The sequence below is a fragment of the Aegilops tauschii genome, chromosome 1 (assembly GCF_002575655.3).
Source record: "Aegilops tauschii subsp. strangulata cultivar AL8/78 chromosome 1, Aet v6.0, whole genome shotgun sequence".
Taxonomy (NCBI): Eukaryota; Viridiplantae; Streptophyta; class Magnoliopsida; order Poales; family Poaceae; genus Aegilops; species Aegilops tauschii.
Genome location: NC_053035.3, coordinates 161,146,485 through 161,172,095, shown reverse-complemented (window position 1 = coordinate 161,172,095; position 25,611 = coordinate 161,146,485).

The following is a 25,611-nucleotide window of genomic DNA, read 5'->3' as shown; positions in this document are numbered from 1 at the left end:
AGGTTCCTGGCGCGTAACACTGCGCTGCGGTGATGGTGCGGGGGCGACAGGCGGCAGAGCGGGTGCGGCAGGCGGTGCAGCTCTGACTGGAGTAGGAGCGATGAATCGATCGAACTCCTCAGTGGTAGGCAGACGGCGAGCAGTGGCCAAAATGGCCGGTGCATAAGAGGCTGAAGACGAGACGAATGTCAGAGGCGGCGCCGTGTGGAGAAGCTCCTTCCTGCTGGCAGGACCGCCCCGGACTAAGTCCATGCAGGCAGCCACAAGATCGTCCACGAGGTTGTCGAAGGATTCCTCCAGAGCTTTGAGGTACTCAACAACCATCTCGATGGCTTCATCTCGCTCTCCCCGATGGCAGGCGAATGCATAGTGACAAGTATATGGCACATGGCATGGGAGGTAGCGGTAGCGACGAGTCTTCATTATAGCAAGGATGTCCCGAAGGCGAGCTATCGCCTCACGGGCAGCGATCTGCATGGCATGCCTCTCCGTAGGCATGGCCCTTCCCACAAAACGGAAGTGGCGAGATGCAGAACGTCCTCCCTTGAATTGCACCACGGCCTGCTGCATAGACATGTCGTCGCTGAGCTTGTGCTGATAAAGCGTGAACTCCGGACGAGTCGCTGGCCCGATCGCGAGCTTGGTGATGGAGACGAGGAGTTTGACAAACCCCTCGGTCACGTTCGTGAACACTCGAGTCTCACAGTTGCTGTCAGCCATGTACAAAAGTAGGCAAAAATTCTGAGTAGTCATGTCATAAATTTATGATGACCAACAGAAAATAGCTACAATTGCAAAATGCTGAAAAAGCACAAAAGATGCTAATAACCGATTAGCGATCGCACCTAGTGGCTTCCTACAGTCAGCCTGGCTCTGATACCAAGCTTGTCACGACCGGTTTTTCAATAAAATATTTATTGAGAGACCAATCCCTTTTACGGACCAGTAGAGAAGAATTCCTTCACACTGGTAGACATTATCTTGGTCACAGAAGAAAAATACCAGGAGTACTGAATATAATACAAGGTTGAGCGGGGACTGCTCAACAATTTATTACATGCACGCCGAAAAGACATAACGGCGGATAGGGTGGCATAACTACTAACTCACGATAACAACGGTGGTGGAAATATCACAGCAGAGCGGGTGATATGACTCCTGCAAACTACAGCTCTTCGAGCGTCGGGGTGAAGCTCGAGGAGGTTTATTGCGGGTGGCGGAAGCGTTTATAATACAAGTGACCAATATCCAGGATCGCACAGGACTGACTGGGATTCCTCTAGGCCTCGGACTCACTATCGAATTCTTCATCCAAGAGATCGCCTTCGTCAACATCTGGCCAAATCAACAAGCCAGGTGAGTACTATGAAAGTACTCGCAAGACAGTTCGGACATAAGATATAACAAATGTAAACATGAAGCATAAGAATAGAATAACAAGTGCCTTCAGGCATAGAGGCAATGTTGCATGGGGAAATAACAGAGAAGTCGGGCGGTAGTCCTCCCGAAATCCCAAAATGAATACTGGGTGCCAAACGAGGGTCTGAATGACTCCTCGAGAGGAAACTGCAAGAATAGTAATACCGGTGCCAAACGAGGGTCTGAATGACTCCTCGAGAGGAAACTGCAAGAATAGTAATACCGGTGCCAAACGAGGGTCTGAATGGATCCACGAGAGGAAACTGCAAGAATAATAATGCCGCAGTCGGGCGTCAGGGCGACACCACATAAAGGGCTTATAAAAGGAAATAAAAGATAGTGCATGCCACAGTCGGACGTCTGAGCGACATCACATAAAGGGCTTATATTGGGAATAAAAGACAAACATGCCACAGTCGGACGTCTGAGCGACATCACATAAAGGGCTTCATAACTTAACATCTTATTAGCTCAAGAATTTAAATCATATCCAGAGAATAATCAGGCATGAGATAAACAACAGGGTTAGTCCATCCACAGGAGTAACGTTCAGTTCAGTTTACTACTCATGCTCACTTACTGAAAAGAAGAACAAACCACGAGGACTTGACATAGATATGGATACACTGGTCACGATACTTGACCATGGATACGATGACTCGGAAGGATTTGACTCTGCAGAGTTTGTACTTTAACCACAGCCAACGGATTTCAGTAGTCACGGGGACTAGTTCCGTTTACGGTGTTTTGGAAGAAACACATTAACCGGTACACACCCATTCAACAATCCGAAGCCAGGAATCACCCTCGGCAACGTTCAAGAAAAACCTTGAGACGGGGAGGCTACAACCTCGCGTAGCATGGGAGCAAATTTCTATACGCGCGCTCTAAGGGGTGCCCCCCTCTCGGTCCCAACCGGAAATACCCATGCCCCCTGACCGGATGACTGGCTTTAATCCAGGGCCATGGAACCATCATCCCGGCCCCTCTGTTTGGTGTGTACAAGGAAAGAGGTTACCAACTTACTAAACCGCATTCTGGCAGAAAACCAGTGGTAGCACGGAAGGGGGGGAGAACGATAACGTGACTCCATACACGTTAACGTCGGAATTTGTCGGATGACACAAGGCTGGCATGCTACAACAGTACCACCTTGCTGCCCTCCATGTCACCACATGATTAGGCCATCTCTCATCAGAGATCATCGCAACTTTGGAACACGCCGGTAGTTGCCTCACAAGCAACTAGGTACTCACCGATACTCATATGCCACGCAAAACCTCTCACGCAAACATGCAAAACACCTATCATATCAAAGGTACAAACATGCTTGCCTGGTTCGGAGAAGTCGGAGTCTAGCTCGGCGAAGTTCGCGGCTCCGTCACCTCTTCTGGAACCTACGGTATAGCAAAGAAGCAAACTAACGTGAAAACCAACGCGTGCATAAAAGTTGTTCCAAATTTTTTCCAAATAAATCCCATAAACAACTAGACAAAATTATAAGATTGTCAGAAAAAGAATCACTCAAAAATCACTTTTTATAAAAAAGTTATAAGGGTTTCTGTCCAGGGACTCATCTGTAATGAAACAGAAAAGTTCCAGGGGTTTAACTGAGAAAACAGAAAATGCTTCGGAAAGAAACGCGCAAGCCCACAGAGAAAACGTACTCTGCCCGAAGGCGCCAACAGAAAACATTTCGAGGGAGAAGAGAATAGAGGCTGACAGGGGGGTCCACATGTCAGGTTTAAAAAGTTCGCCGGCGCCCGAAGACTGCGGTGGTCGCCGGCGTCGAACCACGGCGAGACAGGGAGATCGGAGTGTACCAAGAGCTTCAGCGTGTCCTTCCGCGTCAGTGGGTGGTGGACTCGACCGACGGAGAGCACCACGTCGACGGCGACACTTTCTCCGGCGGACGGCGGCTCGGGTGATGGTGGAGAACTCCGGTGAGTGCTGCAAACTCCGAATTGAAGCGCAGGTCAGGAGAGTGGATGCATAGGGAAGCTACTGGCAAGAGTTGAAGGGTGGAGGTGCACGCACGGGAGCGAATCAAGCTGGATCCCGTGGCGGGTCGCGGCGGCCGGGGCTAGGGAAGAAGGCTCCCCCGGGGCTCTTCCAGTGGCTTGGCGCGGTCTAGATGGAGTGCAGAGATGGTGTGGGTTCGAGTTCGAGCTCGGGGCCTCTATTTATAGGCGATTTGAGGGGATGGCCGTGAACGGGAAATCTCCGGCGAGCGATTACGGCGAGGCAGTGGTTGAGCAGGGGGTTTGAGTGGCCAGGCAGCATCAGGGAGGTTTACTGGTGCCGTTCCACTGCTAAACTGGGTCGGGCTTGGCGTAATGGCGCCGGTCCTCGACGGGGCGGCCGTACGGGCACGGCGGCGGCAGAGAGCGCGCTCCGCGCCTAGCAGTTCACGACGAGGGTGGCAGCGCGCACGGGGGAGTGGATGGCCACGCGGCGATCTCCGGTGGCTTGGGCGGCGCTGGGTGGCGCCGTCTGCGCTGCGCCTCTCTCTGGCGGCCGCAAAGCCGCCGCTGGCATTGGTCACGGGGCGGCGCACCTCCTCCAGCTCGTCGCCGACGTCCGCAAGCATCCAGGCGCTCGTGCGGTGCAGAGGACAAGGGGGAGGGGACCGGGAGCAAGGCGCCACCGCGGCACTGGCGAGATCGACGTCGGGCTCTGAAGAAAACGACAGTAGCTCTGAAACTGTTCTCTGAACTTTACTGAACATGATTTTGACAATGCTCTACAGGTGTTCGACAGAATGATTTGGCATGAAGAAATTTTTTTCTGGAGCTGGGACTTGGTGAGGTGACCACTTAATGCACCCAGAGGCTGCCTGAATTTTCCCAGATTTTTGGGAGGAGATTTCAAATGAATTTCATCAAATTTGACAAATCTGGTCCAAACTTGCAGTAAGAATAGTTTGAAAAAATTGAACTGGGGACCAGTGGATCTTCATGTATCCTGGTTGAGGGTTCAAGGGACTAGCTAGGGAAATTGGTTTGGAGGCAAAATTCAAAGTAGAATTGGTAGCTCCTTTGAAAGCCTCCAAGGATCAAAGTAGAAGGCAGAAATATATTTGATAAGAATTTAAATGGAAACAAATACATGGAGAGGTTCAACTTGCTGGATTTGGAGTAGAACATGATCGAAAGATGAGAAGAGGCCCTTGGGAGGGGATTTCCACTTGGGTCATGGCAAGAGGGATTTTTGAAAGGGCAAAAGATCACTTCAAAATGCCATGGGGCTATTTAAAAGATTTTTCAAAAGGAATTTCCCAAGTGAAAAGCATTTGGTTTTGAGTCCAAATAAAAGGAAAAACCTCCAAGACCAAAATCAAGTCTTTGGTGAATCCAAATAGAACACTTGCCATAAAAGAAAAATTTTCAGAGGGTGGTTCTTTAGAAGAAAATTTAAATACCCTCCTCAAATAAAAATTAAAAGTTTGAAAAATCCAATAAAAATTTGGGGTGTCACAGTGCGGCTGCTTCTTCTTCTTGGGGGGGCCTCAGGAAGGCCCTCGCCTTGGCTGTCGGGGTCGTCGATTGCTGCAGCTTGGAAGGCACGCTCGAGGGAGCATACCGCATCTCTTTCTTCGCATGGGACCGTGATGATTCCACCGCTTCCCGGCATCTTGAGGACGTTGTAGCCGTGGTGTGTGACCGCCATGAACTTGGCCAGGGCCGGATACCCGGGGATGGCGTTGTATGGCAGGCGGATGTGCGCAACGTCGAAGTCGATGAGCTCGGTGCAGTAGTTCTTGCGTTCTCCGAAGGTGACAGGGAGGCGGACCTGCCCTATCGGTGTGGTGGAACCGTTGGTCACTCCTGAGAAAGGCTTGGTAGGCTGAAGCTGCTCATATGGCACTTCGAGGTTTCTCGAACGTGTCGACAGACAAGACGTTGAGCCCTGTGCCGCCGTCGATGAGGGTCTTGGTAACTTGCACGTTGCTGATGACTGGTGAGCAAAGCATCGGGAGGGCGCGAGCGGTGGCTGCGCACTTGAGCTGGTCTGCCGAGTTGAAGGTGATGGTGCACTGGAACCACCTGAGCGGGCGCGTGGCCTCGAGCTTGGGGAGGACTGCATTCACTTCACGAGCAAACTGTTTGAAGATGCGCTGCAAGGCTGGGGCCTGGGCTCCGCCCAAGATGCAGGCAATAGCGTGCGGCTCCTGGAAGCCCCAGCCCCCTCGTCCTGATGGTGGTCGTCGTTCCTTCTTGGCGGCAGCGGCAGCGGGGGAAGACCGGCGTTGCCCTGAGGACGGTCCTCGCGAGGCTGGTCTCTCTAGGCGCCCTCGCGAGGATGATCCTGCCAGCAGTCCTCACGAGGCTGATCGCGCCACTCCTGGCATGGGCCACGGTCGTCCCAGCGTCCGCTGCCACGTCCTCCTCCTCGGCCGTAGCCCCGGTCACTGTGCTCGGGGCGTCAACCGAAGCGTCCCTCGCGAATGGCTCTGAGTTCTTGACAGTCGCTGGTGTTGTGGGTGTTCAGGTTGTGGAAGGCGCAAAACGGCCGGCTGTTCTTGGATGACTCGGGCTGATCTCTGCCTCGCTTGGTGTCCGGCTCCGCTGCGAGCACAGCTGCTTCTTTGCGCTTCACGTCCTTGGCCTTGGCCTTCTTCTCCTCTGCACCCACAGCTGGCAGCTCGAGGAGGGAAAGGCGCCCCTCCTCGGCTCTTGCGCACTTGGTTGCCAGGTTGAACAGCTCCTGAGAGGTGCATAGCTCCTCGTGGATAGCGAGCTCTTCCTTCATCTTGATGTCGCGGACGCCATCAGAGAACGCGGAGATGAAGGCCTCATCCGTCACCTTGGGGATCTTGAGGCGGGTGATGTTGAAGCACTGGATGTACTTCTGGAGGGTCTCTCCTGGTTGTTGCTTGATGCAGCGCAGGTCACCCGCGGCCGGCGGGCGGTCGCGAGTGCCCTGAAAGTTGGCGACGAAGCGGTCGCGCATCTCGTCCCAGGAGGAGATCGAGCCTTGCGGCAGGTTCAGGAGCCAGGAGCGGGCACCATCCTTGAGAGCCATAGGAAACCAGTTCGCCATGACTTTCCCATCGCCGTTGGCCGCTTCGATGCTCAGCTCATAGAGCTGTAGGAACTCCGCGGGGTAGAGGGTGCCGTCGTCGCGAGGAAGCAGATCCGGCTTGAACGTGCCTGGCCATGCAACGCTACGCAGCTCGGGGGTGAAGGCGCGGCAGCCGGCAGTGGTCGCCGGGCCCATCTCGGAGGTGGATCTTGGTCTTGACGAGGCCCGCGTGCCGCCACCGCAGGTAGCGCGCGGTCTTGGTGAGGTGGCACTGGGAGCGCACGTGCAGCTTCTCGCGGCCGAGGAAATTCTTGGCAGCTTCTCTCTTCACGCGCGGGCACCAGACGTGGTGGATCGCACCATGGGCCACGCGCCTTGGCGCCAAGGCACCGTCTTGGGGCAAAGGTGGTGGAGGCGCTCCATGAGCCACGTCGCCCGTGGCTGGCGGAGGGCGTGGCAGAGAGAGGGATGGCGCCGGGGAGCCCCCTGCGGTGCGAACGAGCTCGGCGACGCGGTCCATCCAGTCCTCGTAGAGGTCGTCGACCGGGCGGTAGCGCAGGAGCTCGTTCGCCATGAGGAGCGCGGCCTGCGCGTCCATGGGCGCACAACGTGCGTGGGACGAGGTACCGGCCGGGGTCAGCGATGGAGTGGCGGTGCGGCCGTCCTGCCGCACCAATGGGTGCAGCGAGGACGCTTGCTGCTAGTTCCCTACCGGGCCGGTGGCCGCGTTGGCGGCAGGCGATGGGGAACGACGAGGTGGCCCATCGACGGGAGCCGTCTGAGAGACGCGGGCGGTGAGGGCGGCCCGGCGCTCAGCTCGAGCGCGGCGAGCGTCCGCCATGGAGACGACGGAGCGACGGAGTGCCGATCGACGGAAGGGAAGCTACGGCGCACACCTACCTAGCGCGCCAAATGTCGGATGTGGGGTTCCGGCAAAACCCTTAAGGTTCGAACTCTGGGGTTGGCGCGAAGTTCTTTCCTCCTACCGATCTACTTCCTAGCTCGCTAAGATCTCGCCGACGAACTTGACGAACTCACAAAACAAGGGACACAGGATTTATACTGGTTCGGTCCACCGTTGTGGTGTAATACCCTACTCAAGTGTGTGGTGGTCAATTGCCTCTTGGGCCGATGATGAACAGTACAAGGGGAAGAACAGCCTCTTGAGGTTGGGGTGTTCTTGTGCTTGTCGAACTTGTGTGGGTGAGGACTTGGTCAGTTCAACCTGCCTTTACCGTGGTGGCTAGCTGTACTTATATAGGCCCTGGTCCTCTCCCCAAATATTGAGCGGGAAGGGAGCCAACAATGGCGCCCAATTTGAAAGGGGACAGCGAGTACAAGCTATCCTGACAAAAGCGGTCTTCGCCTGCGAAAGGCTCTGGTGATGACGCCGTCTTGGGCTCCAAGGTGACCTCCGTCCTGCTGGCCTGCTGGTCTTGGTCTCATTGCACCGATAAGGAAACCTTTGCCTGATGCCTCGGTACTCTGCGCCTGCGCTTGCCCCCTTGGCACCAAAGAGGAAACAAGGACGCTGCGCGCGCTGGCATCCGCCTGGCACCCGTCTGATCCTGATCGTCATGGCTCACGTCACGAGAGCCTCGTGAGGTTTGCCCTGCCTTGATATCTCCGCTCCTCGCGAGGCAGCCTGGTGAGGCCGCTCCTGAGGAGGTCTTGCGTCATCCGCCTCGCGAGGCTTGGCCCCTCGCGAGGGTCTTGTATGCCTTGTTGATGAAGATGGGCCGTTCAGGCCTGCTCGCATAGCCACGCCGTGGGCCGCAAGCAGGCAAGTCTGGGGACCCCCGTGCCCAGAACGCCGACAGAACCAGGTTCTCATGGTAGAAGGCCTCATGGGTGACAGTGGAGTAGGCAGCAGTGTAGTATCCCTCCGCACCACCATCGGATGCGATAGCAATGTGCTTGAAAGGGGAGGTGTCCAACTCCCGATACTCTCCACGAAGACGTGTTAGAGCAGCATAAGCAGCATCATGAACTGCCATATCGATGGTCACTCCAACACCATGAGCACTGTGCAGCACAGTAGTGGAGTCATACTCCCGAGAGTAGAGGTGGACTATGGCACGGTACTGCTCCTGGTTAAAGTCCTAGTACTCCTCGTACAAGGTGTACTCAGGGTGCCAGCTATAACCCAGATAGGTCATCATCTCAGCTAGCACAGCAGGTGAACCTGGGACACCAATGGCCGTCGTGTGGCGCACGACCTGCCTCGTGGGTTCCATCTGAAAGCAAAGATGTTTCAAAGGAGTCAAATGACAGTGTGGGAATTGTTCAAAATACTATTCTAAGGAATAACTATGGCTTATCCAACTTTGGGGTGAATGTGGTCATGGGATCCTAATGTTAGAGTTAGTAAATTCGTTTAACCCGAGTAGAAGAGAGTTCAGAGTCCCAGAGTAAAGATCGAGGAGTAAAAGATCCTAGTACCACCCAATGGCGTCGTGGGCCCGTAAGACACACATCCATTTTAGTAATAGTTTTGTAATGTCTAGACTCGACTTCGGCCAAGGAGTGTGGAAGGGGGATACCTACAGGCAGTCAGCTCTGATACCAACTTGTGACGCCCCCGATTCAATCATACACTAATCATGCATGCAAACGTGTACGATCAAGATCAGGGACTCACGGGAAGATATCACAACACAACTCTAAAAACATAAATAAGTCATACAAGCATCATAATACAAGACAGGGGCCTCGAGGGCTCGAATACAAGTGCTCGATCATAGATGAGTCAGCGAAAGCAACAATATCCGAGTACAGACATAGGTAAACAAGTTTGCCTTAAGAAGGCTAGCACAAACTGGGATACAGATCGAAAGAGTCACAGGCCTCCTGCCTGGGATCCTCCTAAACTACTCCTGGTCGTTGTCAGCGGCCTGCACATAGTAGTAGGCACCTCCAATGTAGTAGGAGTCATCGTCGATGGTGGCATCTGGCTCCTAGGCTCCAGCATCTGGTTGCGACAACCAGGAAGAAAGGAAAGGGGGGAAAGAGGGAGAAAAGCAACCGTGAGTACTCATCCAAAGTACTCGCAAGCAAGGATCTACACTACATATGCATGGGTATCTGTGTAAAGGGGCAATATCGATGGACTGAACTGCAGAATGCTAGAATAAGAGGGGGATAGCTAATCCTATCGAAGACTATGCTTCCGGCAGCCTCCATCTTGCATCATGTAGAAGAGAGTAGATGGTAAGTTCACCAAGTATCATCACATAGCATAAACCTACCCGGCGATCCTCTCCTCAACGCCCTATTAGAGAGCGATCACCGGGTTGCATGTGGCAATTGGAAGGGTGTGTTTTATTAAGTATCTGGTTCTAGTTGTCATAAGGTCAAGGTACAACTCCAAGTCGTCCTGTTACTGAATATCATGGCTATTCGAATAGAAAACTTCACTGCAGGGGTGCACCACATTACCCGACACGCTCGATCCCTTTGGCCGGGCACACTTTCCTGGGTCATGTCCGGCCTCGGGAGATCAACACGTCGCAGCCCCACCTAGACTCAACAGAGAGGTCAGCACGCCGGTCTAAATCCTATGTGCGCAGGGGTCTGGGCCCATCGCCAATTCCACACCTGCACGTTGCGTACGCGGACGAAAGCAGACCTAGCCCCCTTAATACAAGTGCAGGCTTATGGTCCAATCCGGCGCGCGCCGCTCAGTCACTGATGTCAAAAGAGCTTCGACTGATACCACGACGCCGGTTGCCCATATCTTGTCCCATGTGGCAGTTAGTGCGTATAAGGTCAACGACCCAACTCAGATCAAATACTAAGATCTCGTTAAGCGTGTTATTATGAAGTAATCGCGGACGCCGACCAGGGCCAGGCCCACCTCTCACCTAGGTGGTCTCAACTTGCCCTGTCGCTTCGCCACAAAGATCCACACAGAGGGCCGTCGGGACAAATGTCCTTTCAGCCCCCAATCCGTGAATCACTCGCGGGTACTCTACGAACCAACCCGACTTTAGTCACCACAAGTATCATACATTATGTATATCAGTATATACCCGTGATCATCTCCCGAGTGATCACGGTCCAATTGTACAGCATGGCAGATGGACAAGAATGTAGGGCCACTGATGGAATACTAGCATCCTATACTAAGCATTTAGGATTGCAGGTAAGGTATCAACAGTTGTAGCAACAATGACAGGCTATGCATCAGGATAGGATTAACGGAAAGCAGTAACATGCTACACTACACTAATGCAAGCTGTAGAGAGAAGAATAGGCGATATCTGGTGATCAAGGGGGGGGGGGGCTTGCCTAGTTGCTCTGGCAAGAAGGAGGGGTCGTCAACACCGTAGTCGTACTGGTAGCAGCGGCGCCAGTCTCGGTGTCTAGCGAGAGAAGAGTGGGAAGAAACAATAAATATAATGCAGACATATGCATGACGATGCATGACATGACAATGAGCGTTGCTACGGGTGCCCAAATGCGGTAGTAGGGGATACCGGCGAAGGGGGAAACACCCGGGAAAGTATCCCCGGTGTTTCGCGTTTTCGGTCAAATGAACCGGAGGGAGAAAGTTGCGTGTTCGCTATGCTAGGGGTGTGTGGCGGACAAACGGGTTGCGTATCCGGATTCGTCTCGTCGTTGTGAGCAACTTTCATGTACAAAGTTTTTCCATCTGAGCTATGGTTTATTTTATATTAATTTTTTAAAGTTTTAAAACATTTTCTAAATTATTATTATTAAATTAATTCGAAATTAGTATTATTGCATCAGCATGACGTCAGCAGGCAACAGAGGTGTTGAGTGGTCAAACTGACGTGAGGGTCCCGCATGTTATTGACTGATTAATTAACTAACAGTTAATTAGGTTAATTAGTGATTAGATTAATCTAATTATGATTAATTAAGTTAATTAATTAATTAATATTTTTATTATTTTTTAATTCTTTTTTATATAAAAACGTTCTGGGGCGGGCCCCACATGCCATAGGCACAGGGGCCTATTGGGCGCGGCTAACGGGCGCGGGGCGGGGTCGTGCGAACGGGCGCTGCCCGAGCGGAGGCCGAGCCCGCTTGGTTGCGGGGCGAGGCAGGCGGGGCGCCGGAGCACTGGAGGTGGGAACCGGCGAGGCGCGGGTTGGCGCCGCTGCGACGGCGCGTGGCGAGCAAGGTGGCGGTGGCCCGCGGCAGCCACTGCGGTGGGGCCAGGCGGTGTGGGCGGCTCGCGCGCGGGCGCGGATGCGGTTGGGGCACGCACAAGGCATGGTGAAGTGGCGGGGCGAGTGGCGGACGGCGAGCAGCGGCCTGCAACGCGAGGTAGCGGGGCGAGGGCGCGGTGAGCGGGGGGATGCGCGCAGGCGGGCGGCCAAGGGGCACGCGAACGCAGCAGGCTGTGGAGCGAGGGCGCGCGGGTGGGAGTGGCACGCAGCGGGCGGCGGGCGAGCGACGATTGGCCGGGGCTGCAGTGGCAAGGGGAGGGGGTGCCGCGAGGTAGCAGGAGGGGAGCCGGTGCGGCAAGCCGGCCGACTGGAGCGGTGACGAGTGGGCCGGGGTCAGGGCGCTCGCGGGGTCGTGGAGAACAACAGGGGAGCGAGCGAGCAACGGCGAGGCCTTGCGCGGGTGCAGGGCTGCGCGAGCGTAGTGCGCCGGATTGGCGCGAGGCCAGGGCAGAGACATGGGAGAGAGGAGGACCGGGGTCCTCACCGTGGGCGTAGGGTTCGGGGCAGTGGGGGTTGAAGAGGAGGACGGAGACGACCGGGCGACGGGGAGGCAGTCCGGCGGGGAAGCGGTCCGGCGAGGTGGTGATCCGGTCGGCGATGGTGACGGCGCAGTCCACCGGCCTCGGGGGCGGTCGGTGTGGTTCATTCCTCGATCCAGATCTGGATCGGGGGAGGGGGAGAGCGAGTGGGGGAATGTGGGACGTTGGGTTAGGGTTTTCCTAACCGAGTGGGGATATGGAGAGGAGTGCGGCGCCGGCTGGGCCGTCGGGCTGGTTGGGTAGGATGGGCCGAGGCCCATGGGGAGCGGAGGGGGGTTTCTTTTGTTTTCTGTTTTGTTCTTTTCTTTTTATTTATTTTCCTTTTTTTGTTTTATTCATTTGAAAATATTTAGGCATTCGGTAAAAGTGTGTTTCCTTCACCATAAATACCTAAGCATTAATTGACACATCCGAACATTTTAGTTTGAAAGTTTAAAAACTTTTGATCTTTGCCTTGTTTTCAATTTTGAATTTGAATCGGTTCTGAACTAACGTGAGATTAGCAACAGTAATCGAGGTGACATGGCATCATTATCAAAAGGTTACTGTAGCATAACTATCCAGGTGTTACAAACTCCTACAAGTTACCGCCAAAAATATTGTCGGGAACGACAAAGCGGCAGTTGGTGAGCAGCATCCTCATGCAAAGCCCCTGGCCCTTGCCGCTGAGATCAGCGCTCCCATGCCCGAAGAGATGCCTTTGGTCCTCATCGTTGAGCCACAAGCTCCAGCATGGGCACAACCTATAGTTTATTTCCTCCAGACAGGAGAACTTCCCGGTGAGCAAGAAGAGGCTGAGAAAGTAGCCCGGCAGTCGAGTATGTACCCGTCTGTGGACAACATCTTGTCCAGAAAGAGGGGTGAAATTGAAGTGTATTAGCTGGGAAGATGGACTAAGGTTGTTGGCAGAGTTCATGGAGGCATATGTGGCTCCCACATAGGATCAAGAGCCCTTGTTGGCAGAGTTCATGGATGCAACTGAGCTAGTAAGCAAGTGTGAAGCATGCTAGTTCCATTCAAGGAACATACATCAACAAGCCCACGCTCTCCAAACAATTCCACTCTCCTGGCCCTTCTCAGTCTGGGGGCTCGACATCTTTGGCCCCTTCCCCCGTGTGACCGAGGTTTTTGAGTTCTTGTATGTCACCATTGACAAGTTCACAAAGTGGCCAAAAGTGGAGCTAGTGAGAAAGGTAGCAGCAGAGTCAGTCGTCAAATTCTTGAAGGGACTAGTTTGTCGTTTTGGGGTCCCTAACAGGGTCATCACCGATAATGGCACACGGTTTACAAGAAGCACCTTCACGCAATATATCCAAGGCCTTGGAACTAAGATTTGTTTTTCTTCCGTTGCTCACCCGAGAAGCAATGGGCAAGTAGAACGAATGAATGCTGAAGTGATGTGCCGGCTCAAGATGAGAACCTTTGACAAACTGCACAAGTGTGGAAGACGTTGGATTGATGAGCTACTGGCGGTTCTTTGGTCACTCAGAACGACACCAAATCGAGCCACTGGTCAAACACCCTTCCCGCTAGTCTATGATGCGGAAGCAGTGCTCCGCATGGAACTCATATACGGGTCACCTCGAGTGCTTGCCTATGATGAGGTATAACAAGAGCAGTTGCGGCAAGATGACTCAACAATCCTTGAGGAAGATCGTCTCTGGGCTGATGTGCGTGCTGCATGCAACCATCAACCCTTGCGCCGCTATCACAACCGCAAGGAACATGTCCAGAGCTTTGAGGAAGGTAACATTGTTCTTCGGCATGTTCAGACCGCCAAGGGATCAAAAAAGTTGACACCAAAGTGGGAAGGCCCTTGCCGGTAGTACAAGTCACAAGACCGAGTGTAGTCCGTCTAGAGACCGGAGGTGGCATTAGAGTGCAAAACTCATGGAATATTGAGCACCTTCTCAAGTTCTACCTGTGAGGACCGGTTGCTAGGCCCACCCCCGGCAACACCTTTTGTACAAGCTTTGTCAATGATACGTCTCCATTGTATCTACTTTTCCAAACTCTTTTGCCCTTGTTTTGGACTCTAATTTGCATCATTTGAATGGAACTAACCTGGACTGACACTGTTTTCAGCAGAATTTCCATGGTGTTATTTTTGTGTAGAAATAAAAGTTCTCAGAATGACCTGAAAATCCACGGAGAATATTTTGGAATATATAAAAATATTGGCGGAAGAATCAACCGAGGCGGACCCACCACCTGTCCACAAGGGTGGTAGCACGCCCTACCCCCTGGGCGTGCCCCCCTAGCTTGTGGCTCCCACGAAGCTCCACCGACCTCAACTCCAACTCCATATATTCACGTCCGGGGAGAAAAATATCATAGAAAAGGATTCATCATGTTTTACGATAGGGAGCCACCGCCACCTCCTGTCCTTCCTCGGGAGGGCAGATCTGGAGTCCGTTTTGGGCTTCGGAGAGGGGAAATCATCGTCATCGTCATCATCAACCATCCTCCATCACCAATTTCATGATGCTCACCGCCGTGCATGAGTAATCCCATCGTAGGTTTGCTGGATGGTGATGGGTTGGAGGAGATTTACTATGTTTAAGATTGATGTTGCTATGACTTTGCTATGCTTAATGCTTGTCACCAGGGCCCGAGTGCCATGATTTTAGATCTGAACCTATTATGTTTTCATGAATATATTTGTGTTCTTGATCCTATCTTGCAAGTTATATTCACTTACTACGTGTCATGATCCGGCAACTCCGGAGTGACAACAGTCGGGACACGTCCCAGTGATGACCATGGTTTGAGGAAATCATGTATTCACTAAGTGCTAATGCTTTGGTCTGGTTATCTATTAAAAGGAGGCCTTAATATCCCTTAGTTTCCACTAGGACCCCACTGCCACGGGAGGGTAGGACAAAAGATGTCATGCAAGTTCTTTTCCATAAGCACGTATGACTATATTCGGAATACATGCCAACATTATATTGATGAATTGGAGCTAGTTCTATGTCACCCTAGGTTATAACGGTTGCATGATGAATGCCATCTGACATAATTATCCATCATTAATACATTGCCTACGAGTTCGTTTCATATTGATGTTTGCTTTGTTACTTTTCTGTTGCCACTGTTACGATTGCTACAAAACTACTACAGTTACTTTTGCCACTATTACCGGTACTTTCATACTACTTGGATACTAAATATTTTGCCCCAGATATTATGTCTTTCAGGTGTGGTTGAATTGACAACTCAGCTGCTAATACTTGAGAATATTCTTTGGTTCCCCTTGTGTCGAATGAATAAATTTGGTTTGAATACTCTACCCTCGAAAACTATTGCGACCCCCTATATGTCACACCCTAGCTAGCTCATGCATTAGAGTGTTGCATCATGTTTACTTTTCCAGAAATTTGAAATGGGGATGACAGAACCCCCCAGCACCCCCTTGAGAACAACTAGGGTTTACTAAAATCTTTTCAATGAACCTGAAATGTCCATCATTTTTGTCTTGGTCCAGAACCTCTGCCAAAATTGGTTCACATTTTTCTAGGACACATAAGGTCATTGGATTAAATCATTACCTATTTCCATTTGGGCATTTAAATGCTATAAAATATTTTAAATGCCCAAATAATTCTGGATTGAAGTGAGGGCTGTTAGGAATAATCCCAACAGAGCCCACAATTATTTTCAGGATTTATGGAAACATTTTAGTATTTTTAATAAAGCCCAACAGTTGCAGAAAATTAGAAAACAGAAAACAATTTAGAAAAGAGAGAGAGAGAAAGGCCAGAGGCCACTTACCTGGCTGGCCCGGCCCATCTGGCCTATGCCAGTCATCACCTACCTCTGCCAGTAGGCAGAGGAGGGACACCGCGACGCTGCTAAGCTCGCCACGCCACCTCCCTGCCTGCCTGCCCTCGCCTGCGCCAGCGCGATGCCTCGAAACGCCTCCGCGGCGCCGCCCCGACCCCATGGACACATCACACGCCCCTGCCTCTCTCCCTCGCCTCTCCTCACCATGGCCGACGGTGCCGAGCCCGCGCCGCCGTAGTTCTTGCAGCCACCGTCGTCCCCGCGCCGCACCACTGTGTCCAGAAGCTCCGCCGCCCTCCTCTCCTTCGAGCAGGACGAGCCCCGAGCGCTTGCTTGCCCCGAAGCCACTGCAACAACCACGCCCGACTCCGCCACTGCCGGAGATCCCCCTCGCCGTCACCGCTGCAACAGCTCGTCCTCGACCTCGCCGTCTAGCCCGCGGCAACCGCCGTGAGCCCAGCTACCTCCTCCCCCTTCCCGTTCTTGCTCTCGAGCACCGTAGCGACCGCATGGAGCTTCACCGCATGCGCCGCCGCCGAGCTCGTCGCCGACGATGCTCCGGCCACCCAACGTCAACACCACCATGTCCACTGCACTCACCGCATCCCCAGGAGCCCGCAGCACCACTTCACGCACCTCGTCGTGCCCCTAGCAACGAGCCCGAGCTCGCCCGAACTCTGGCAGCCGCACAGCTCGTCGCTGACATCGTTTCCGGCGACCCCGAGCCCCACGGCCACCACCACTCGACGCGGCACTCCTAGCTACCCGTAGATGGTCTCCGCCACCCATTTGGTCGCCGGAGGACGAATCCCGCACGGCCCCTCCACGTCTGGCCTCGCCACGACTAAACGCTAGCGAGTTTGACCTCGCTGACCGAGTTGACCGGGTGGACTCAGTTTGACCCCCTGGGTCTATGACAAGTGGTGTCAGCCCTGCTAATTAAGTTAGGATTAGGACTAACTACAAATTACTTGGACTAATGACACTGATACACGGACCCACCGGTCAGGGTTGACCTGGACCGTCCCCGCTCACCGCTGACGTCACTCTGACGCAATAAATCATTTACTGGATTTATTCTTATACAGAAAATTCCAGAAAATGCTACAAACTTCAAAAATTCATAGAAATTAATCTGTAACTCCAAATGCAAAGATTTATATATGAAATTTGATCAGAAAAATTCAATCTTTCCATCTGTACAGGTTTCATGCATTGCAGAACACTTTAACCTTGTTGTTTAGATGAAACAAGTTAATGCACTAATATCACCTCTTATTTTTGGTTAGCATTTGAATCCTTGATTCAAATGAACTCAGACCAATCTGTTCTAAGTTGCATTAGCTAAAACACACTCATTTTGCTATGTCATTGCATGCATAATATTTTTGCATATTGCCATGTGATGATTGTGTTTCGATGTGTTCTTCGTGGTAGGTTCTGCCTCCGAGGATATTCAGGAGTATCCAGCTGAAGGGCTGTATCCCACTACCACTCTGTCAGGCAAGCAACCCATTGATCATTTTGATACAAACCCAACTTCTCCCTTCTGCTCTCATTTACTGCATTAAGACAACGTGTTTCAAACTGCTGTGTGTTGCGGTAGTTGAACCCACTTCCTCTGCATGACCTGTCATTGCCACAGTAAATAGATGAAACCCACTAGCATGTGTAGGAGTTGATTGAGCCATGTTTGTGTTTCCTACAATGCTATGCTTCCTATGCTTAGAGTCATGTCAGGTCTGGCTCATCGGGGTGATGAACTAGAGTGAATGGTTGTGTCGGTAATGAGAGTGAAGTGTTGAACATGATTTGGTAAAGGTATCGATGAGAGGCCATGTAGGAGTACATGTGGGTTATTTCATTGAGGCCGTCCAAGTACTGAGATCTGTATGTGTGATTTAAGATCAGCTACTACCACGCGTTGGGCCCGAAACCAATGGACCCTCTCGACTTATTAACTACTCTTGTCCTCTGTCCAGGAGTTGCAAGTAGTTTCTGGTGTTTGTAGTATGCTAGAGGCCGTGCGCAGCGCTGACCTTAGGGGTGGGCTATGATGCGGTAGGCTCGTGGAACAATGTACCGAGTCGCCCGTTTAGTGTATCGGGAACCCTGCACACATCGTTTGGGGCCGTTGAGGACACCCCGGCCGGATTTCCTTGCGGATGGAACCCGAATAGTTGATAAACCTGGACTAGGGACTCGTGTGTTTAGTCAGGTCGTGGCCGACACCCTCGCTGGGCTTCCGCTTGAATGTTGCCGAGTGCATGTCGTGTAAACGGCGATAAGTGGTGGAAGCGTGTGTGAAGAAGTACACCCCTGCAGGGTATAAAACTATTCGAATAGCCGCATCCGCGGTAATGGACTACTTGGTCGCTTATGCAGTTCATAGACAAGTTAATGGTTACTACTAAAAGACTCAAGATAAGTGTGAGTACCACAGATCGCCCTCTCATAGGATGACGAGGGAGGATCCACCGTGGAGTATTGTGATGGTGATTAGTGGACTCGTGTCCGAAAACTATTTTACAAGTGGTGTCTCATAGGATAGCTTAGCCAAGAGTCAAAGATGGCTTGCTGCAATAACTCCACTACCTTCTTGAGAATGTGCAAGTATAGTAGGATCTGTTGTAAGACTTGCTGAGTACCATTGTACTCATGTTGCTTTAAATATTGTTTTCAGACGACAACACTGCCCCCTTCGATGGGTTCTATGTAGATCTCGAGGTTGACGAGTGTCTTGCCACCCAGGTGGTGATCTGAGCTTGTGAAGGGCCTATGTAGATAGACAGGCTTCGTCAAGCCTTCTTTCTTTCTAAGTGTGTGTACTCAGACAAGTTTGCTTCCGCATGTGCTTGTATGTTTGTATGACTTGAGTGTCGGGTCATGTGACCCCTACCTGCATGAACATGTTATGTATGGCTCTCCGGAGCCTTTAAATAAAGTACTTTGAGTTGTAGAGTTTTGTTGTGATGCCATGTTGTATTTACACATATCGAGCATATTGTGTGTATGATTGAAATGCTTGGTATGTGTGGGATCCGACAATCTAGTTGTTTATCCTTGGCAGCCTCTCTTATGGGGAAATGTAGTCTGGTGACTCCACTAAGCCTTGGTAGTCCGCTACAGCCCGGTTTACCGGAGTCCTGCTAGCCTAGCACTACTGCTCCGGAACACTCAGACTGGCCGGCATGTGTTTCACTTCTTTCCTGTGTCTGTCCCTTCGGGGAAATGTCACGCGGTGACATCCGGAGTCCTGCCTAGCCTTCTACAGCCCGGGTTCCCGGAGTCCTGTTAGCCCAGTGCTACAGCCCGGATTCACACGCTGCTGACCGACATGCTCGATGTTGATTCAGGTATTCCTGTCCCCGTAAGTTAGCGCCGCTTTGGGTTCCCGACTAGCCATGCCGGCCCGGGTTCTCTGTCATATGGATGCTAGCGACACTATCATATACGTGAGCCAAAATGCGCAAACGGTCCCGGGCCATGGTAAGGCGACACCCGTGGGAATACCGTGCGTGAGGCCGCAAGGTGATATGAGCTGTTATAGGCTAGATCGGTGTGACTTAGAATCGGGGTCCTGACAGCGTTGGCATCAGAGCCGGACTACATGTAGGTTCGTTGAGCCAAACTGGTCGATGTAGGGTCTAGAAATGCTTTAGTTATATGTAGGGGAATTGATTGTGGGAGGGACGTAAGGCTCTTTTTACTCCTTTACCTTATGCCCTCTGATATGAGTCATCCTCTTCTCTTTCTATGTGGGTTAAGGACTAGACTCTCTGCTCTCTATCAGGTTCACGTGTTACTAATCCGTAGACTCTTATAGGATTGTTGGTTACAAACTCATTCCAGTTCTATGACTTTTAGTATGTTGACAGTTGAACCACAACCTTGATATGATGTTGTTGAGTGGCTTTGCAAACTGTTGTGAATGTCTCAAATCTTTTCCTGAGCATTTACGGCCGTTATGCTGTCCGATTTCTCCTAGAAAATTCTAATGCCTTTGCATTATTCCGTGCTTTCAGATGGCCTCCCGCAACCAGAATCAAGTGGTTTATTTGACTCGGTGCCTCGATGTACCTGGTCACACGGCCATGCTGGTCCGTGTGATGATCGAGACGGGCTATCGATGGTATCCTGAGTATACCGTCGAGGAGCAGTTTTGAGACTTCAATCAGAGCCAATACCTTTGTACAGTCAGGATATACCCTTCCTATCCTGGAGCTACTGAACCCCTCCATTTCTCTTATGGACATGGGGTTACCATCGAGATGTCCGTGCAGGATGCTGCTTACTTGATGATGACTATCATGCGAGCCAGAACTGCCTTGCTTCATAACACTGACTTCCGCTATATGCCAGCATCACTCCCTGGGGCACAAGGGTACTACCAGGCTATTATGCTCACTCTACCCATGAGGATTCTCTACTCCGCACCACCACAGAGATGCTTGAGGACAAGGACCGTGAGAATCGTGCCTTGCGAATGGAGCTCTTCAACTCTCATTCTGATCACTGGGCCACTCTAACACGGTTTGCACCTGCCATGCAGGCTGGGTATATGGACATGAGGGACTTGTAGCCCGTGCGGTCTGGTCTGCCAGATTGTATGGACTGGCGTGATGTAGGAGGCATCACCCCTCCCCGTGGACCCCGTCTGCCACCATTTGTTGGACCAAGGCCACATCAGAGTCCTTATGGACCGCAAGCTCCACAGGACCGACTGTTTCCGGATGATCATGTTCAGCTCCCAGGACATGGTGGTAATATCTATGAAGATTACTACGGAGACGTCTGAGTTGGTAGTAGCTTCACTAGTATTGTAACAGTTGTATTCTCCACAGTCCTGCGTGACTCATGGGATACGACTTGGTGTGTATCACGTTCCGGGGGTGTACAAAAATAATGTATAGGAGCTTGGAATGCCTCTGATGAGATGTATCGTCTTTCACCGTAGTTGAACTCTAGCCCGGGCTTGTACTAAACTATGTATGGTGTGTATGACCGACGGTATATATATGGCAGTTTTTATATTACCATGTCATGCAAATGGACATCTCTGCATTCCGTGTCATCCTTACATTCCGCACTTCCTTGCCAAGATTTTGCCATCCTTGTCTAAATCATTGTCTTGTTTTTCCTAGGATGGTCAGCATCCGCAATAACCTTGCTGTCCAGGCACAGGGTGAAGCCAGTGCAGCTAGGGATGGGAATCTGCCTCACCCGCCTTCTCTGGCCGAAGTTATGCTGGAGGCAGAAAGAAACAAGCGTGAGACCAACCGCTTGCTAGAACGAATTGAGCAGAATACTGCACTTCGCCAGAGGAACGACTTGGTGTCAATCAATGACTTTATCAAGTTGTACCCACCGACATTCCATCATTCCGTCGAGCCCCTCGACGCGGATGATTGGCTTCGCAGTATCACCAATAAGCTACGTTCTGCCAACGTAGCCGAAGCTGATAAGGTTACCTACGCTGCCTATCATCTCGAAGGCCCTGCTGGCCTTTGGTGGGAAAACTATGAGGCTATGCGCCCGGCTGGCCAAATCACTACTTGGGCTGAATTCAGTGAGCCTTTCCGTGAGCATCACATCCTGGAAGGTCTCATGGATCGTAAGAGGGAAGAGTTCTGCAATTTCACCCAAGGTAGAGTGACCGTGGATGCATACAGCCGTGAGTTTGGAAATCTAGCACGTTATGCTCCTGAAGAGGTATCCAGCGACGCCAAGAAACAGGCAAGGTTCCGCAAGGGACTTAGCCCCGAGCTTCGCCATGAACTCCGACTGCACGAGTGCACCTCCTTCCAGAAGCTGGTGAATAAGGCCATCAGTGCTGAGACAGGTCAGACTGACTATGACGCTTCAGGCAAACACTCCCATGACTTTGGTTCTTCATCCGGTTCTGGACCTCAGAAGCGCCGGGTGTGGATTCCAAACATAGCTCAGCCACCCAGGTTCACTCCGAGGCCATCCTTTGAGGCGCCTCGCCCCAACCAACAGTATGCACCGCCCAAGGCCGATAGTGGCCCCGCTGCTAATGCTGCTCCACGCCCCAATGTTGTGACATGCTTCAAGTGTGGAGAGACGGGTCACTACATATGCGAGTGTCCCCAGAACAACAACCCCAATCAGCCTGGAAAGTCCGTTGGCCGTGGTAAGCCAGCGGGAAAGACATATTACCCCAAGCCAGCCACCACTGCACGTGGCCATGTCAACTATGTCTCAGCTGAAGAAACTCATGAGGACCCCAACGTCGTCCTTGGTACGCTCCTTGTTAATTGCCATCCGGCAACTGTTCTTTTCGATACTGGAGCATCTCATTCATTTATCTTTGAGACCTATGCTCGATTGCACAACACCACATTTTGTGACATGCCCACCTCCATGGTAATTCAAACCCCTGGTTCTAAGTGGCAAACCTCTAAAGTAAGCCATGGGAATGAAATTCTTGTCGATAAATTGGTCATCCTTGCATCACTGATAGATCTCAAGTCCTCGGACATAAACATCATCTTGGGTATGGACTGGATGTCAGCCCATTATGCTAAGATTGATTGCTCTACTAGAACTGTTCAACTCACCCATCCATCGGGCAAGACAGTCGATGTTTTGACCCGAGTGTCTAAGCGTCAGCTCTACTCCCTAAATGCCAACCCTCTTCCAAACCTTGAAGATATTCCGGTAGTCCGTGACTTCCCGGATGTCTTTTGTCGGTGTGGAACGACACCTATGGGATCACAAGAATCCCTACTACGGTTGCCGGGGTGCGGGGTTGCGAGAAGAGTAGGGCTAGTAGACAGCACAAGGATCGTTTACCCAGGTTCGGGCCGCGAGGATGCATAAAACCCTAGTCCTTCTTTGGTGGGTGTATTTCAGAGAGTTCTTGAGCTCTCAAACTAGCTGTGGTCAGTGCATGGTTCGAAAGAGCCGAATCCTTCTCCAGTATGCCATGGGCCTCCTTTTATAGTCAGAAGGGGCTGCCACAGTGGCACACAGGAGGTGGAAAGGCGTACAGTGCCCTGAGCTTATCACCATGTAGGCAGGCAGGCAGCTGAGGTGGCGCGGTGGTGGAGCCTTCACGAAGATCTGCATGCCGCCACGCAGGCGCTCGATGAGTTGGCCCGGGAGCTGCATGTTGCCACGCAGGTGCCCGCCCAGCTGGTTGGGCTGGCAGCTGCATGTGAACGGCGGTGGAAGCTTGGTTGGCGCGGGCCTGGCGGTGGCCCCGCCGGCGTTCTTGGCAAGGGACTTGCCGGGTGGCCCGGCAAGGATCTTGCCGTGTGGCCCGGCAAGGGTCTTGCTGCGGCGCGTTGTCGTCCCCAGCAAGGACCTTGCCGGGAGTCTGGTGGCCTCCCTCGGCAAGGATCTTGCCGAGGATCGTCGTCTTCTAATCCTCATCTGATCTTGAATATGTCTTCTCAAAGATCTGCATGCCACCACACAGGTGCCTTCCCGAGCCCTGGCCCCACGTGGATGATGGCGTTGGGGACAGTGGGCTCAAGGGTGGCTCGCTCTGTTGGTGTGGGGCGAGCTGCCCCGGGAAGGGTCTTGCCGGGGCTGCTGCGGCTGCCCCGGCAAGGGTCTTGCCGGGGTAGCCTGCTTCGTCCCTCTGCTCCTTGTGGTCTTGGTCTTGGCGTTGCTCTGATTATCTTGGGCTTCGGTCTTACCTTGGCTCACCTCCCTTGTTCTGCTTGGTGTGTCCGCGGGCGCGGCTCCGACTGCCCGTGCACAGGTAAAGGGGTACAAAAGTGCGCCCCTCTTTATGTAAACCGACAGGAGCCCCCGGGCCTGCGCCACACATAAGCGCAACACGTTGTTGGGCCAGGCCCAAAACGGTGCGCGGGTAGGCGGGGCAGTTTTGTGACACCCAAAAATTTTATTTGGTTTTATCAAAATCTTTATTTGATTTGAAGGAGGTTATTTAATTTTTTTTAAAAGACTCTCCTTCTCAAAAAATTTCTTTTATGACAAGTATTTTGTTTGGGTTCATCCAAGACTTGATCTTTGGTCTTGGAGGTTTTTTTTTTCATCTTGTGTTGACTCAACACAAGTGTCTTTCCTTGAGAAAGTTTTTGAAAACCTTTTATTTATAAATAGCCCTATGGCCTATGGGGTGATCCTTTCCCTTTCAAAATTTATCCCTTGCCACAACCTAAGTTGGAAAACTCCTCCCAAAGGCCATCTCCCCACTTTATGTCAAGTCAAGCCTCCAATCCAGCAAGTTTAACTTCCCCATGTTTTTATCTCCATTTATTTTTAATCAAAAATCTTTCCTGTCTTCTATTTTGGCCCTTGGAGATTTACAAAGGAACCACTAGTTTTCCGTTGAGTTTTGCCTCCAAACAAGTTTCCCTGGCTAGTCCTTAGAACCCTCAACCAAGATCCATGAAGATCCACTGGTCTCCAGTTAAAAAAATTTAAAATGTGCTTGCTGCAAGTTTGGGCCATATTTGCAAAATTTGGTGAAATTCATTTGTTCTCTTCTCCTAAAAATCTGAGAAAATTCAGGCAGCCTCTAGATTTTCCTCGTGCCCAAATCATATCGTCGAACACCTGGCATGCACTGTTACTGCCAAAGTTCAGAGTTCAGAAACAGTTTCAGTAGCCGATGTCGTTTTCTTCAGAGACTCTCGTCGATCTCGCGAGTAACTGCAGTGGCACCTTGCGCCCTGTTCCTCCTTCTTATCCACCGCGCCGCACGTTCGCTTGGAAGGTTGCGGGCGTCGGCGGCGAGCTGGCCGAGGAGCATCACCCCCGTGCGCGGCGGCAGCAGCACCCGCTGCGGCTGCCAGAGAGACGCAGTGAGGGACGGCGCCGTCCAGCACCGCCCGAGCCACTAGAGGCCACCGCGTGGCCGTCCCCTCCTCTGGGCATGCTGAAGAGCCGTCGTCGTGAACTGGGAGGCACGGAGCGCGCTCCCTACCGCCGTCGTGCCCGTACGGCCGTTCCGTCGAGGACCGAAGCATTACCCAAGTCCGACCGAGGTTTTAGCTGAGAAACGGTGCCAGTGGACCACCACGGTGATGCCAAATCACCTAAACCTCCTGCCCAACCTCTGCCTCGCCGTAATTGCTCGCCGGCGTTATCCCGTTCACGACCACCTCCTTGGATCGCCTATAAAAGGAGGTCCCGAGCTCGAACTCGGACACGCACCATCACTCCACCCCACAAGAACCACGCCAAGCCACTGGGAAGGCCTCGAGGAAATCTTCTTCCCTAACTCCGGCCGCCTCGACCCGCTTCGGGATCCGGCAAGATTCGCTCCAGTGCGTGCACCCCCGCCTCTCAACTCATGCCAGTAGCCTCCTAGTGCATCCACCTCTCTAACCCGCGCCCTAATTTGGAGTTTGTAGCACCCACCAGAGAGTTTCATGCTCGCCCGAACCACCATCCGCTGGAGATAAGGTCGTCGTCGCCGTGGTGCTCGCCGACGGTCAAGTACACCACCCACGGACGCGGAAGGACACCCTGAACCCGTAGGTACCCTCCGATCCCCCTACCTCGCCGTGGATCAACGCCGGCGACCACCGCAGCCTTCGGGCGCCGGCGAGCCATGTTCGGAGTTTGAACCTGACGGGTGGGACCCCCCGTCAGCCTCTCTTTCTTTTCCATCGAACCGTTCTCTGAAGGCGCCTTCGGGCAAT